This window comes from Saccopteryx bilineata, chromosome 10, assembly GCF_036850765.1.
Source record: "Saccopteryx bilineata isolate mSacBil1 chromosome 10, mSacBil1_pri_phased_curated, whole genome shotgun sequence".
In the NCBI taxonomy this organism is placed as follows: Eukaryota; Metazoa; Chordata; class Mammalia; order Chiroptera; family Emballonuridae; genus Saccopteryx; species Saccopteryx bilineata.
The window spans coordinates 11,679,763-11,694,273 of NC_089499.1; the positions used below are offsets into that span (position 1 = coordinate 11,679,763).

Consider the following 14,511-nt stretch of genomic DNA (forward strand, 5'->3'; position numbering starts at 1 on the left):
CCGCCTCCGTAGAGAGAGGCAGAGGGCGTTCATCCGACTCCAGAGCCTCCGCATCCTTTATTCCTGCGCGGTTCCCTGCAGGACATTTGTCACATTTGCCAATGTTTGAGTAATTTGAAATGAAACTTGGGAAAAATCATACTTATTTCATTAAAAAAAGCACACATGTATATTTAGCTCTCATGTATATTTAGCCACTGTTATGAATTAAGCACACTCCATTGAGACCTGAGTCTTGTTGGGTAATGAGGAGTTTACAGAGGAATTGGAAACAGCCAGGTGTGTTACTGCGTGATGCCTTCTTATTCAGTTGTCTGTGATACCTGAAGCAGCCACTAGAGGGCACTCAAACACTGCAAACCAAGTCTCTCCAGTTTAAGACTTGATCTAAGAAGCAGGCTTAGCATAGATATGGTACTATGTTTCATCTTTCGGGTTTTTTTTTTTCCTTTCTTAAAATTTGAGTTTCTGCTCTATGAAATGCAGTTGCATTCCATTGGTGATTAATACCATTTGAGATTAACGAGGGCCAAGGCATCCTCTCCAGAAAAGTGCAGTCAGATTTGGGAACCCAGTGAAGCCCGTCGGCGAGGCTGAGGTGCCGCGCTCTTGAGACCAGATTTCTGTGTAACCCTCAGCTGCGTGGTCGTGGGTCATTTTCAATAAATTAGTAATAAAATTTCAGATATGAGATGAGTCCTGATTTCTCCAGTATGGGCAATAAAAATTGTATTTGAAGATCCTACAGACATTTCGGAACCTCATTTTATTATTCATTTTTGTTTCCCACAATGCCTAGCAGCAACGTAATATGTATTTAAAGCACCTAATTAGTGTTGAAAGATGTAGTAAATGGTTAAAAGAATGATAGGCACGTGTGCCAGTGTGATTGGTTAACAAGAGGCAGGAGAGACGGGGGAGTCGTCGTACTGTCCTTAGGTGTAGCTCCGGTTCCCGTCCCCTGAGTCTGCTGTGGGCGGCTACCGGAAAGAGCTGGTCATCACCTCTTCTGTGTGTTTAGAAGCACTTACTGACTTTATCTTTTCCACAGAAAAATAGCTTGATTCTTAGGCTTTTCCTCCTGGATAACACATTTATCATGGTGGTTCGTGTATGTAATAACTTTTAAGAAATATCCCTGATATTTTGGTACATATGTGTAGTTTCAAGCATGCAGCAGATATGTTTTAGGAAATTGAATATAGAACCCAAAAATTTAGAGCTGGAAGAATATTAACAGACATTTCCAATTGGACGCCTTCATTCAAGGTTTTTGTTAATAGAAAATGTCCACATACATGACAGTAGAGACTGGAATAACGAGCTGTCACTCATTCCCAGCAATTATTAGCACATTGCCAATCCTGTTTGTCATCTTATCTCCTGCCCCCTCCTTCCCATCTTGTCTCATCTCCCTCGTTCTCTCTCCCCTCGTTCTCTCTCCCTTTCTATCTCCTCCTTCTGTTTCTCCTCTTCTCTCTCCTTTTCTCTCTCCTCCTTCTCTCTCCCTCCTTCTTTCTCTCCCTCCTTCTCTCTCTCCTCCTTTCTTTTCCTCCCTCCTTCTTTCTCTCCTCCTCCTCTCTCCCTCCTTCTTTCCCTCCTTCTCTTTCTCTCGCTATAGTTTTTTTGTTTTAATTCCAGACATATTTTACTCATAAATACTTCAGTATGTGTATCTAATAGAAAAGGATTCAAAAAAAATAAACCCACAGTACCATTATCACACCCACCCAAATCAATAGTGGCCCATTGAGGGAATGTCATCAATATCCTGTCAGTGTTCAGCTTTCCTGATGGTTCCCTGCGTGTCCTTTTCTACTTTTTCATCGGGCCACGGTTGAATTAAGTCCTGCATTGCATTTCGATAGTGTGACTCTTTACTCTCAGTTTCACACATTTCCCTATTATTTTTTAGTGCCATTTATTTGTTAAAGACAAATTGTCCATTGTAGCCACAGCTGGAATGTCAGACACTTTATTCTAAACTTTGAGGGTTCTTGAAGATGGTCCTCTATCACCTGTACTTCCCGTGAACTGCTGGTTAGGTGTGCAGCCTTGATTAGGTTCAAGTTCAGTTGTACGGAGGGCGGGTGGGAATGCTTCACAGCTGGCGTTGTGTGTTCCCTGTTCTCACAGGGACAGGCGGGCGGTGTCTGGCAGCCTCACTGGTAGTGCTGCAGGTCCGCTCTGGCCTGCAGGTGTTGTCAGCCTCAGCACCGTGGACTTCCCCATCACTCTGTTACTTAATGGTTTTAGCGTCATTGATGATCATTGCTCAGGTGCATTAGTCCTTTACGGTTGCAGTAACAATCATTTTCTCATTCTACAGTTCCTTTCTCATTTAAACTGGGGTTTTGTCTTACACAAGAACTTTCCCGTATCAACTAATTGGTTATTCTAAAATACGATTTATTTAGCAAAGGCAAGGAAAAATGATTATTTCCTTTTATAGACCAGTTTTGCATTGGTGCCTTAGTAATCCCATTAAGTGTTCAATGAGAATTTTTTTAAAATTAAGAACCTAATGAGTTTATATATGTGTGTGTGTGTGTGTGTGTGTGTATATATATATGTTTTAGTCCTACATTAATGTATGTTTTATTTATTTACATTTGTATTTACCAACATCAAGCTTAACTTGGTGAGAAAGTACAATGCAGGCAGTGTAGCACAGTAGAGGCCTCATGATCTGGGTGTCACTAGTGAAAATCCAGTTCACTTTGAAGCTGGGAAACATGGTCAGAAGGGATGAGACTGGGTGGGTATAGAGCAGCTCAGTTTGGGGAAATTGAAATGGTTTGTTTTCTTATTACTGAGCGTTGAGTATTATCTGTTTGTCTATCTATCTCTTTATCTATCTGTCAATCATCTACCTGCCTGTCCATCACTGTTTAGCTGTGTATCTAAGTACCTGTCAATAGCTTAGAGTTTTTTATATATTCTGGACGTGTCCTTTATCACATACTATGGTTTCCAGTATTTCCTCCCAGTCTGTGGCTTGTTGTTTCATCCTCTTTACAGTGTCATCCAAAGCAAAGTTCTGAATTTCAATGAAGTTCAGGGTATAAAATTTCTCTTCATGGATCATGCTTTTGATGTCATATCTTAAAAAAATAAAATAAAAAAAAAATCTATGTCTAACCCAAGGTCAAAAAACGTTTCTCCTATGGTTCTCTCTAAAATTCTTGTAGTTTTAGATTTTATATTTAGGCTGATGATTCATCTTGTGTTAATTTTTTATGGGGTGTTAGGTATAGACCGAGATTCCTGAGGTTTACGGTTTTTGCATCTAGTCAGCATATATTTCATGGGCTCTTTCTTCGAGCCAAGTAACGGGAGAGGTGCTGGAGGCACCGCACGTGGGACAGCCGTCGTGTCTGTCCTCGGGGAGCTGCGGCACGGACACGGGCGTCCCACAGAGACGGTGGAAACAGTAAAGGGGGCTGCGGAGGACCAGCGGGCACGTGGGGGGGACACTCAGGAGAGCGCGTCAGGGGAGGGAAGAGAGGGTCCTGTGCTCTGGAGGAGGGAGCGGTCATTTCTTCTTACTCTTTCCAGAGTTCTGTTAAGTTGAAAACAGAGATGTTGATGGGATTTGGCAAGACGAGTGTTTGTAGGGACGCGTGCGACAGAAGCCAGATCGCAGTGGCTGTCCAGAACACCAGAGGCGAGCAGACGAGGTCTGGTTGTGAGGGCGAGGCACATTTCCTGCTGGTGGGAGAGGGTCCCTCCGGAGGGAGGCAGAGGCCGGACGGGGCTAACGGAAGGTGTGTAATGGGCAGCGGGGACTCACCAGGGTAACTGGCCTTCGCTCAGGGAAGGGACACTTCATCTGCTACCACAGGAAGGGAAGATGAATAAAGGTAGCTGGGGTGGGGGGTAAGGTTTGGGGGCGCGTCTGACAATGGAGCTCATCAAGGTCACCGTCAGAGGGAGGGGAAGGAACGCTCAGGGGATTTGAGGCAGAGGAGAGGACGGGGACAGGTCATGGCAGAGATGGGAGTAGCTGGTTCACTAGGGAAAGGATCGGGTTTCACAGAAACCGAGGCTGTGAGTGAGGCGGAAGGAACCGGTTTGCCTGGTTGTGTGCCGATCTCCAGAAGGATCTCCAGAAGATGCCCGGTTTCAGTCGGGAGGGTTGAGTGGGAGGGTTGAGTCCGCTGGAGGGAGAGAGTGGCTGCTTCCGGACCCCCTCCCAGCTGGAGGGGGGGAGTGGCCGCCCCCAGACCCTCTCCCAGCTGGAGGGGGGGAGTGGCCGCCCCCAGACCCTCTCCCGGCTGGAGGGGGAGAGCGGCCGCCCCCAGACCCTCTCCCAGCTGGAGGGGGAGAGCAGCCGCCCCCAGACCCTCTCCCGGCTGGAGGGGGGGAGCGGCTCTCCCGGCTGGAGGGGGAGGGCGGCCGCCCCCGGGCCCTCTCCTGGCTGGAGGGGGAGGGCGGCCGCCCCCGGACCCTCTCCCGGCTGGAGGGGGAGAGCAGCCGCCCCCCGGACCCTCTCCCGGCTGGAGGAAGGGAGTGGCCGCTTCTGGGCCCTCTCCCGGCTGGAGGGGGAGGGCGGCCGCCCCCGGGCCCTCTCCCGGCTGGAGGGGGGGAGTGGCTGCTTGCAGACCCTCTCCTGCGTCGCCCGTGGTTTTGAGTCTAACACCCAGAACCCGGTCTGTGTGGGAAAGAAGGTGGTATAGGCTCCTTGGCTTGGATGGTCTTGTTGAGTTAAAAAAATAATCATTGCTGGAGGGCTTTGAATAAGGATCTTGAAAAGACGTGAGAGGAGGTTGGAGAGTGAATTTGAGAAGGAGACGCTGTCAGGGTCCCTGCGTGTGGCTGGGTGGCTGAGGTGGGTGTGGGGCAGCAGGGACCCGAGAGGTGAGTTAAGGGACTGTGTGGTCCAGGTGCCGGCTTGTCCTCACGGGTGTGCGCTCTGCTGAGGCGAGGACAGGAGGACACGTGGAGAGGAAGGTGGTGAGCCAGGAGCTGACGTCCCCAGTGGACAGGAAGAGTGACAGCGGGGGGTTCAGGTGTGAAGGGCACTGAGGAGAAGGGGCTGTAATATGATACGTGAGGCCCCAGGTCACAGGTCCCACAGCAAGACCGAGTGTGGCGTGGTGGCGGCAGTAAGGAGACCGTCCTCGTCTCGCTCAGCAGACACTCAAGGGAGGAGCAGGCTTACCTCCACTGCTTGGCAGGGCAGCAGGAAGCGGAGAGAAACATAGATTTTCCACCAGAACCTCAGGGAAAATGACCTCTCTCTGCTTTGGATAAAGTGCTGTTTCAACCTGGCCCGCCCTCAGGACTCGGTTAACCACGGTGTCACGTGTTTGCCAGTGTGCGTGACGCGCGGCCAGAGTGTTCCCCGGCTGGGAGGAGGGGGACTTTCAATCAGCCAACCACGTTCTCGTTAATACTTCTCTTTCTCAACCCTGCACTTGAGCAGGCTCTTCCCGTTGATGGCATTCTGTAGACGTGGTTCCAGATGTTCTCCTGAAAGCAGGACCTGTTTGCTGGGTTCCTGCTTCCCCGTTTCCATGGTGATCATGCGCTCCGCGGCTATGTCGGCTGTCTCCTCCGCAGCCGGGGGGCAGGGCTGTAGGTGCCATCTTCACGCCAGGCGCTGTGGCTGCCTCTGGCTTGTTGGCCCTGAGCAGAGACCGGTACCATTTATACACCTCACGTTGTTAGTGTCCGTGAATCTGCCCTTGTAGCTCCCTGCTGAATAAACGTCGTTTCCGGTTAGTTTTTGGACGGCATGAGAAACGCATTTGTTGAGAATGATGAAATGAGGGGAACAGCATTGAGGTCTTCGTGCAGAATGGAGTGGACCCGGCCGGGCCTGTCACATTAGGCCAGGATGCTGACAAGAGTGTCATTTGGGGACCTGCCACATTCGAATCACTCTGCATACAAATGAAACATCTCACATCAAAGGATTCTTAAAAGGCATGCTTTCTAATATTTTATAATGATAGAATTCATTTAATTTCCTACCTGACATCTTGTGGAACAATTTTTTAGCTTCTGTGTTTTTAGCTTTGACTAATTTTTATGCTCATTTTATCCAAACTGTGAATATACCTTTGTTACAGTATTTTTAGGGCTGCAGTTGTGAGGCTTATGTATTTGAATGTGGTGTAATTTAGTAATCCTTGGGAACCTAGCAAAGCATCACATTTAATTTTCTATTAGATGAAGAAACATGGAAAGAGAATTGGTGAGGGAAAGAATTGCAGAAACACAGCTAATCAGAGTTGATCCCTGAAGCAGAAAAATGCAATTTAAAATGAGCCGCTTCTGTATTTCTGTTATTTGAGGAGTGTTGAAGAGATGACTATTAAGAATATAGTGGCCCTGGCCGGTTGGCTCAGCGGTAGAGCGTTGGCCTAGTGTGCGGAGGACCCGGATTCGATTCCCGGCCAGGGCACACAGGAGAAGCGCCCATTTGCTTCTCCACCCCTCCGCCACGCTTTCCTCTCTGTCTCTCTCTTCCCCTCCCGCAGCCAAGGCTCCATTGGAGCAGAGATGGCCCGGGTGCTGGGGATGGCTCTGTGGCCTCTGCCTCAGGCGCTAGAGTGGCTCTGGTCGCAATATGGCGACGCCCAGGATGGGCAGAGCGTCGCCCCTGGTGGGCGTGCCGGGTGGATCCCGGTCGGGCGCATGCGGGAGTCTGTCTCACTGTCTCTCCCCGTTTCCAGCTTCAGAAAAATGAAAAAATGGAAAAAAAAAAAAAAAAAAAGAAAGAATATAGTAACAAGGCCCTGGCCGGTTGGCTCAGTGGTGGAGTGTCGGCCTGGCGTGCGGAGGTCCCGGGTTCGATTCCCGGCCAGGGCACACAGGAGAAGTGCTCATCTGCTTCTCCACACCTCTCCCTCTCCTTCCTCTCTCTCTCTTCCCCTCCTGCAGCCAAGGCTCCATTGGAGCAAAAGATGGCCCTGGCGCTGGGGATGGCTCCATGGCCTTTGCCCCAGGCGCTATAGTGGCTCTGGTCGCAACAGAGCGACTCCCCGGATGGGCAGAGCATCGCCCCCGGTGGGCGTGCCGGGTGGATCCCGGTCGGGCGCATGCGGGGGTCTGTCTGACTGCCTCCCCGTTTCCAGCTTCAGAAAAATACAAAAAAAAAAAAAAAAAAAAAAAGAATATAGTAACAAGTAAATAGTAGTAGTTATATATAGCAAGCTCAGAACTGCCGTACTGGAGTCATGTTCTTTGTGCCATATATGTCACCTATTCCACCACGGTAAAGACTCGGTTTTAATAAAGGACAACGGACAATGGTAACTTGGTTTCTCAAGAAAACATTTATGTAGTGGGCATAATCGTGTTCTGTTCCAAAATAAAAATGTCTTTTAGTCCTCAAGATATATATATATATATATATATGTATAGTTTCCACCAGACATATCGACATAGACATCATCTCTAGCAGTAGGTGCTCATGTTAGGTACAGAAGGGGGGAGCTTCCGGCAGAGGGCGGAGGTCCTGGCGTCCATGTCTGCTGTGGCTCCCTCTGCCTGAGCCAGCATCTCCCCCACCTCTGTCGGCTGCAGTCCGTGGTTGCCAGAGGGAAGTGAGTTAGGGTGGAAGGAGGGGTGTGTTCCATCCCTCGAGCAGCTGAGCGTCCTGGCCGCAGCCCCCCACTCCGGCAGAGACACTGGCCAGAACAGCACGGTCCTGTTCCCATCGGTGTAGGGAGATTGGAGAGCGAGGCCCCGCTGGCGGCAAGGGTCTGGCTTTGCCCTGCCTTCCCTCAGCCACGCAGCCGCCGGTGAGCACCACCACGTGGCGGGCGGTCAGGAGGCGGAGTTCGGAGGCCAGTTCTCTGATACTGAGGTGACGTATGAATCCATTGTCCCTGGCAATTCCAACAGTTTCTTTTCTAAATTTGAGCAAATCCACCCCCCCCTCCAACTATAAAGCTAATAGTCTGTGAAGCTTAAATGGCTGCTACTCAAAATGAAACCTTATCACTTATTCATTGGTCAAAGTATACGATATTGGCATTCCAACAGCCTTCTTTTCCAAGAAAGAAAGGATGAATCCAGCTGTTGGGTGGATGCTGTCATTTCCAATATTTGCTTTCACAAGCCCTTACAGGAAAAACTGGAAAATGAACCCTTTCAAAGGAGGTTATATAAGCCATAGTTTCTAACACATGGTGTGCTCAAGTTGGGATAATTCAGTGATGGTTTATTTACAAAGGAGTCACTGACTGTGAGGGCTGGAGCGGTCGTCCAGGGTTGGTAAGATTGGACTTGTTCTTACCTCTCGGCCCACCGAGAAGGAGGGTGGGGGGGCTGTGGCTGCTGGGGCCCCGAAGGAGCTGCATTTGGGGGGTTGCTTGAGAGGGGCAGTGCCATGGGTGCTGGTGTGGGCAGGGGGCAGGGATGGCTAATCCGTACCTGGAGTAGGCCCCCGTTCCCATGAGGACAACATGTCCCTTCTGTGATCCGAGGGTTAAAGTGGATCAGCCCGCCAGGGATGGCCGCTGGCCTTCCAGGACACGGAGCCGCGTCGAGTCCTGTGCTGGCTTCTGTCCATGGCCAGCTGGGCACTCAGCAGTGGCAGTAGCCACGTCAGCCCTGGTGAGTGGCGGCCCACCTTGCCGAGCCTGTGTACAGCCTTGTCCTTGCTTTTTATGATTGTTCTTCTCATCGTAGAACATGCAGTAAGAAAAGCTATACTAAGTAACGGCAAGACTCCCACAGTGGAACCCTGACCACTGGGTCATGGACTGTTTAGACCAAGCAAAAGCCCTTGGGACTGGAACACCTGCTCTGCCTGCACCCCCAGTGACAGTAACCCAAAGCAGACCGTACCCCTGGGGTCAGTGACTAGGGATCAGGGCCACTGAGGACTGGAGGTGCAAGGACTGAGTGTCCCACCACATCCCGATGCGGCGTGCCTGCTAGGTCGGCGTGAAGCCGTGCGGGTCGTAGAGAATGACTACAGATTATTGCAGATTCACTCAGGCAATGATGCCTGTTGTAGCTACAGTTTCAGACCTGGCGTCTTTACTGAGGCAAATCAGGACAGCCCCTGGCAGCTGGTCTACTGTCCCATTCTAATCAGTAAGTAGAGTCAGAGGCTCTGAGGGCGGCTGACCTCAGCATCCAGGCGTTTCCCTCGCAGATAGCATCTCCATCCAGCACGGTGCCCGGGTTTCCCAGGGCGGGGAGAGAGTACGGAGCGTTGACTCAGGGATGCGCACGTCATTTCTACGTTCAGGCATTGCCTGGGACGAGTCACACTGGCCCATCCAACTCCGAGGGAGCTGGGGATATCTGTGTGGTCTAGGAAGGGAGGCGACTGACAGTGCAGTGCTGTCCCCACTCTTCAATCGGGCTCTGCCTTAGGAGGACACGGGCAGGGTCAATGCTGTAGAGAGGGTCGGGACCAGTCAGGGCCGGGAAACCCCAGGAGGCCCGTGGAGCAGGCCCGTCTTGGAGTCCTCGTGGGGCCCCTGCTGGGATGAACGAGTGGACGTCAGGGCCGGGGAGCCCCAGGAGGCCCGTGGAGCAGGCCCCTCTCGGAGTCCTGCGTGGGGCCCCTGCTGAGATGAATGAGTGGACTTCCGCTGTCCCCTTCCTCCCTGTCCTTCCACTCACTTCCGATTTCTGAGCCGAGAGCCTTGCTGGCGGAGTTTCGGTCATGACCCTACCCGTGACTGTGCCACACGGTGGGAGAAAAGATGTTTCCAAGGGGGCCAGGGACCCTTTCAGCTTCCATTTTTGGAGGGCAGAATGCTTGTTTTGTAATCCCACAGACTAAACACAGTGCAGGAAAAGTATTTTCCCAAAAGGAGTCTGAGCAATGTTAGGAAGAGGGGCTGGATTACTGGTAACCAAAATGACAGATTTCTTTTACAGTTGAAAATTGTTGATCTCTAATTAAAACAAAACAAAACAAAACAGAACATAGAAAGTTGGTATTTTGTGTAACTAGTGCTTCCAAACTTTTTATATGACTGTAAATGGCTGGATAAAAAACCTACTGAGGCCCTGGCCGGCTGGCTCAGTGGTAGAGCATCGGCCTGGCGTGTGGAAGTCCCAGGTTCGATTCTTGGTCAGGGCACACAGGAGAAGCACCCATCTGCTTCTTCATCCCTCCTCCTCTTGCATGTGTGTGTGTGTGTGTGTGTGTGTGTGTGACTCTCTCTCTCTCTTCCCCTGCCTTCTGTAGCCATGGCTTGATTGGAGCAAGTTGGCCCTGGGTACTGAGGGTGGCTCTTCAGGTGCTAAGAAGAGCTCAGTTGCTGAGCAATGGAGCAACACCTTAGATGGGCAGAGCATTGCCCCCTAGTGAACTTGCTAGGTGGATCCTGGTCGGGATGCATGTGGGAGTCTGTCTCTCTGCCTCTCCTCCTCTTACTGAATAAAACACACACACCACACACACACACACACACATACACTACTGATGTATTTTATTTGCTTTTCTTGACAGTTCATTAACTTTAAGAGAAGGAATCTACCAGTAATAGGTTCTTTATTTTTAGGTCTCAACAGGGAAATGACAAGATAGCAGTCCTTTCTTCTTCCTGATTATCTAGTTTTAGGAGTTAGGTGCCAATTATAGATGCCAATTTATGTGCGGTTACCCAATCACCAATGCAGAGAATTAGAGATGAAAGACTGTGTTTACAGAAGATGATATTAACAGTTTGATGTCAGGATGTCACAGAGAGAGCTTCTTACAAACACTGCAGCAACACTGCAGTCCACTTTCAGTTATTAAATACGGAGCAGAATTTTATCTGGTCAAACAGGGGAGCCACCTTCTCCTCCTGCCTCGTGGGCCTTCCTTTACGTCTCCAGAGTTTGTTTGTTCTCTCTCTTTCTCTCTGTCTCACTTTTTTAAACCAATACTTGTGAAAATGAGGAGTCTACAGGTGTGGTTTTACCTGCCAACACTTAATCAGAGATACCGGTTCCCAAAGAATCTGAGATTCAGTAGAAGATTTCAGAAAGGATCCTGAGGCTTACACTGCTGCTGTTTTCTGTCCCCTGGCTGTGACTGGGGCACCGACAGTGCTGTGCTGAGGAAGAAGCCGCTTGGGACACACGTGCCTCTCGGGATTCTCTGTTCATTTGCGAGGGTGGAATGCTCTTCCTTCCGGGGCTAGGCAAGAGCACAGAACGGACTCGGGCTTAAAAGATTACGGAGCGATGGCTGCGGCTGTACTTCCACGGGGAGCAGTTAACTAGGGTGTTACGAATGTCCCTTTGGTCCAGTTAAATACTGACTGAATAGGCAGAGTCAGATACTTTCTGCATCTGGAATTTAATTCAGCTTCTATTTGTAGTTGTTAATGTATGCTCATTAACACGGACAAGTAAAAACTGTATTGTGAGCATAGAGAATGAGCAAATTCTATCCATGCAAGTCTTTGAATATTAGTTTTATAACTGCAGAACTTCCAAGCCCTGGCATTCCTCCTGGTTCGTCATCTTCCTGTCTTCCTGCCTTCCACACTAGCGACTCAGCCCAGGGTCATGAAACTGAAGCCAGAAGGGGGGCTCCACCCTGTCACCGTTGTTATAAAATGGGTTTGATTTCTAAGTAGTTTAAGAATAGTGATATAATTTTAAATTCTTTTTTTGTAGCAATTAGTCCCTCAGTCAGGCTTGTGGCTGCAAAAGGATAGTGTTCACTAGGGAAATAGAATGGTGTGGTTATGCCTCAAAGTGCAATAGTATAAATAAAACCTCCAAACCTCATTTTCCTTGACTTATGTTTTTCAAAAACTGCACACAACTGAAGCATCATATTTGTATATCTATCCTATTTTTGTCTCTTTCAGTTTTAATGTTAGAAGGCCAGGCGAGCCTTTAGACTATAAGAAAACGTGCGTTAAGAACAATAGCCATATATTACTTGGATTTCTGAGGTTGAAGAAGAACTAAACCAATATATATTGCCCTCTTTGTTCTGTTTAGTATCGGAATTTTTGAGTGCCAAAAGTTTGAATTTTTCTCCTTGGTATTTGTCATTTATGTGGTACATTTGTTTATCATGATTATAGTGTTCCTTTTTAACATTAATATTCCTTTAGAGTTTTAAAATAACAAATGGAAAATCTATCCAAATAACAGTGCCGAGAAACATTATCTGCTGTGTCCTGTGTGATGCTATCCCAGAGTTAAGCGGGATGGGATGTCGGCGTGCTGTGCCGTTGCCGGCGTGGATCATATGGTGTCTGTCTGCTCACAAGGCGCCGAGCTTCTAAGCAGTTTCTCTTATGCTGGAGGCAGTCAGACAGTTTTATCTCTTTAAGGATCTGCAGCACTAAGATGTTTTTAATTTTCAGTGATGCTTACTGATCCCGAGTGCCAGTCAGTGGGTTATAAAATGGAGAAACGCTATAAATCCCTGTCACCGACTTTGTGAAGCGGAAAGCTGGATGTGGGTTTTGAATTTAGTATGAGTTTGACAAAAAAAAAAAAAAATTAAACCCTTTGTTTTGAGATCATTCTAGATTCACATGAGGTTGTAGGAAGTAATACAGAGAAGTACTGTGTATGCTTCATGCAGTTTCCCCCAAAGGCAATATCCTGGAGAACTGTGCTACAGTGTTACAGCCAGGATATCTGACAACATCCTGGAGAACTGTGCTACAATGTTACAGCCAGGATATTGACAACATCCTGGAGAACTGTGCTACAATGTTACAGCCAGGATATCGACAACATCCTGGAGAACTGTGCTACAATGTTACAGCCAGGATATCGACAACATCCTGGAGAACTGTGCTACAATGCTATAGCCACGATATCGACAACATCCTGGAGAACTGTGCTACAATGTTACAGCCAGGATATGGGACAACATCCTGGAGAACTGTGCTACAATGTTACAGCCAGGATATCGACAACATCCTGGAGAACTGTGCTACAATGTTACAGCCAGGATATGGGACAACATCCTGGAGAACTATGCTACAATGGTACAGCCAGGATATTGGACAACATCCTGGAGAACTGTGCTACAATGTTACAGCCAGGATATAGGACAGCATCCTGGAGAACTGTGCTACAATGTTACAGCCAGGATATCGGACAACATCCTGGAGAACTGTGCTACAATGTTACAGCCAGGGTATCGACTTGGAAACGGAACAGTTTCAATGCCCAAACCCTCACTCTGCCCTTTTTAACCATGCCCACATCCCTCTATCACATGTCCTTCCTGTCCCCCACCCCCTGGCAACAACGAATCTGTTTTCTATTCCTATACTTTTGTCATTTCGAGAATGTTGGGTAAATGGAATCATATGGTGTGTAACCTTTTCGGATTGGCTTTTTTCCCCCCCATGTTTAGTATAATTCTCTGGAGAGTCATCCAGGTTGCTGCGTATGACAGTATCTTGTTCCTTTTTATTGTGTAATAGTATTCCATAGCATGATTGGACCACAATTTAATTACCTGTTGATCTGTTCCTGTATGTGCCCTGACCGGGGATTGAACTGGTGATCTCTGTGCTTCAGGATGATGATCTAACCAACTGAGCTGTCCAGCCAGGGCTCAAGTCTACTTTTTATCTAAGTCTAGATTCTGAAGACTTTACCATATGTTTTTTTTTTCTTAGTTTTCTGTTTTACATTTAAGTGTGTGACCTATTTTTTTTTTTTTTGTCTTTTTCTGAAGTTGGAAATGGGGAGGCAGTCAGACAGACTCCCGCATGCACCCAACCGGGATCCACCTGGCACACCCACCAGGGGGCGATGCTCCACCCATGTGGGGCACCGCTCTGTTACAACCAGAGCCATTCTAGCACCTGAGGCAGAGGCCATAGAGCCATCCTCAGCGCCCGGGCCAACTTTACTCCAATGGAGCCTTGGCTGAGGGAGGGGAAGAGAGAGACAGAGAGGAAGGAGAGGGGGAGGGGTGGAGAAGCAGATGGACGCTTCTCCTGTGTGCCCTGACTGGGAATCGAACCCGGGACTCCTGCACGCCAGGTGGACACTCTACCATTGAGCCAACCGGCCAGGGCCAGTGTGTGACCTATTTTGAGTTACTTTTTGTTTTTCCTATGGATAGCGAGTTGCTCCAGCACCATTTGCTGAGACTCCATTGGATTGCTTTTGCACCTGTGTCAAAGATCAGTGGGCCATTCCTGTGCGGAGCTGTTTCTCAGTCTGTTCTGTTCCCTGGACCGATGTGTCCATCTCTGGCTATGCCGCGCAGTCTTGATTACAGTAGCTATAAAAGTCTCGAAACCAGGTAGAATAATTTCTAACACTTTATTCGTCATTTTTGAAATTGTTTTGGCTCTTTTAATTCTTTTGTCTTTCCACATTTTAGAATAATCTTGTCAATATCTGCAAAAGATTCCTTCTTGGATTTGATAGGAATTGAGTTCAAGTGAGCCCAACACATTGGGGAAAATTGACATTTTCACTATGTTGTCTTCCTGTCTATGAATATTGTAGCACCTTTGTTTTGTATTCGTTTATGATATGGTCAGTCAGGGGTGACTACAAGAGGAGACAGAGGAGAGCCTCAAAAAAACGCAGTTGATTCAA

General features: G+C 48.5%; 1 protein-coding gene across 2 annotated transcripts in view; it reads left to right on the forward strand.

Annotated features, from left to right (window-relative positions):
• The window catches only part of ULK4 (unc-51 like kinase 4), a 400,554-nt gene that overhangs the window by 42,649 nt on the left and 343,394 nt on the right, over positions 1-14,511 (forward strand). The gene's annotated exons all lie outside the window — the stretch shown is intronic.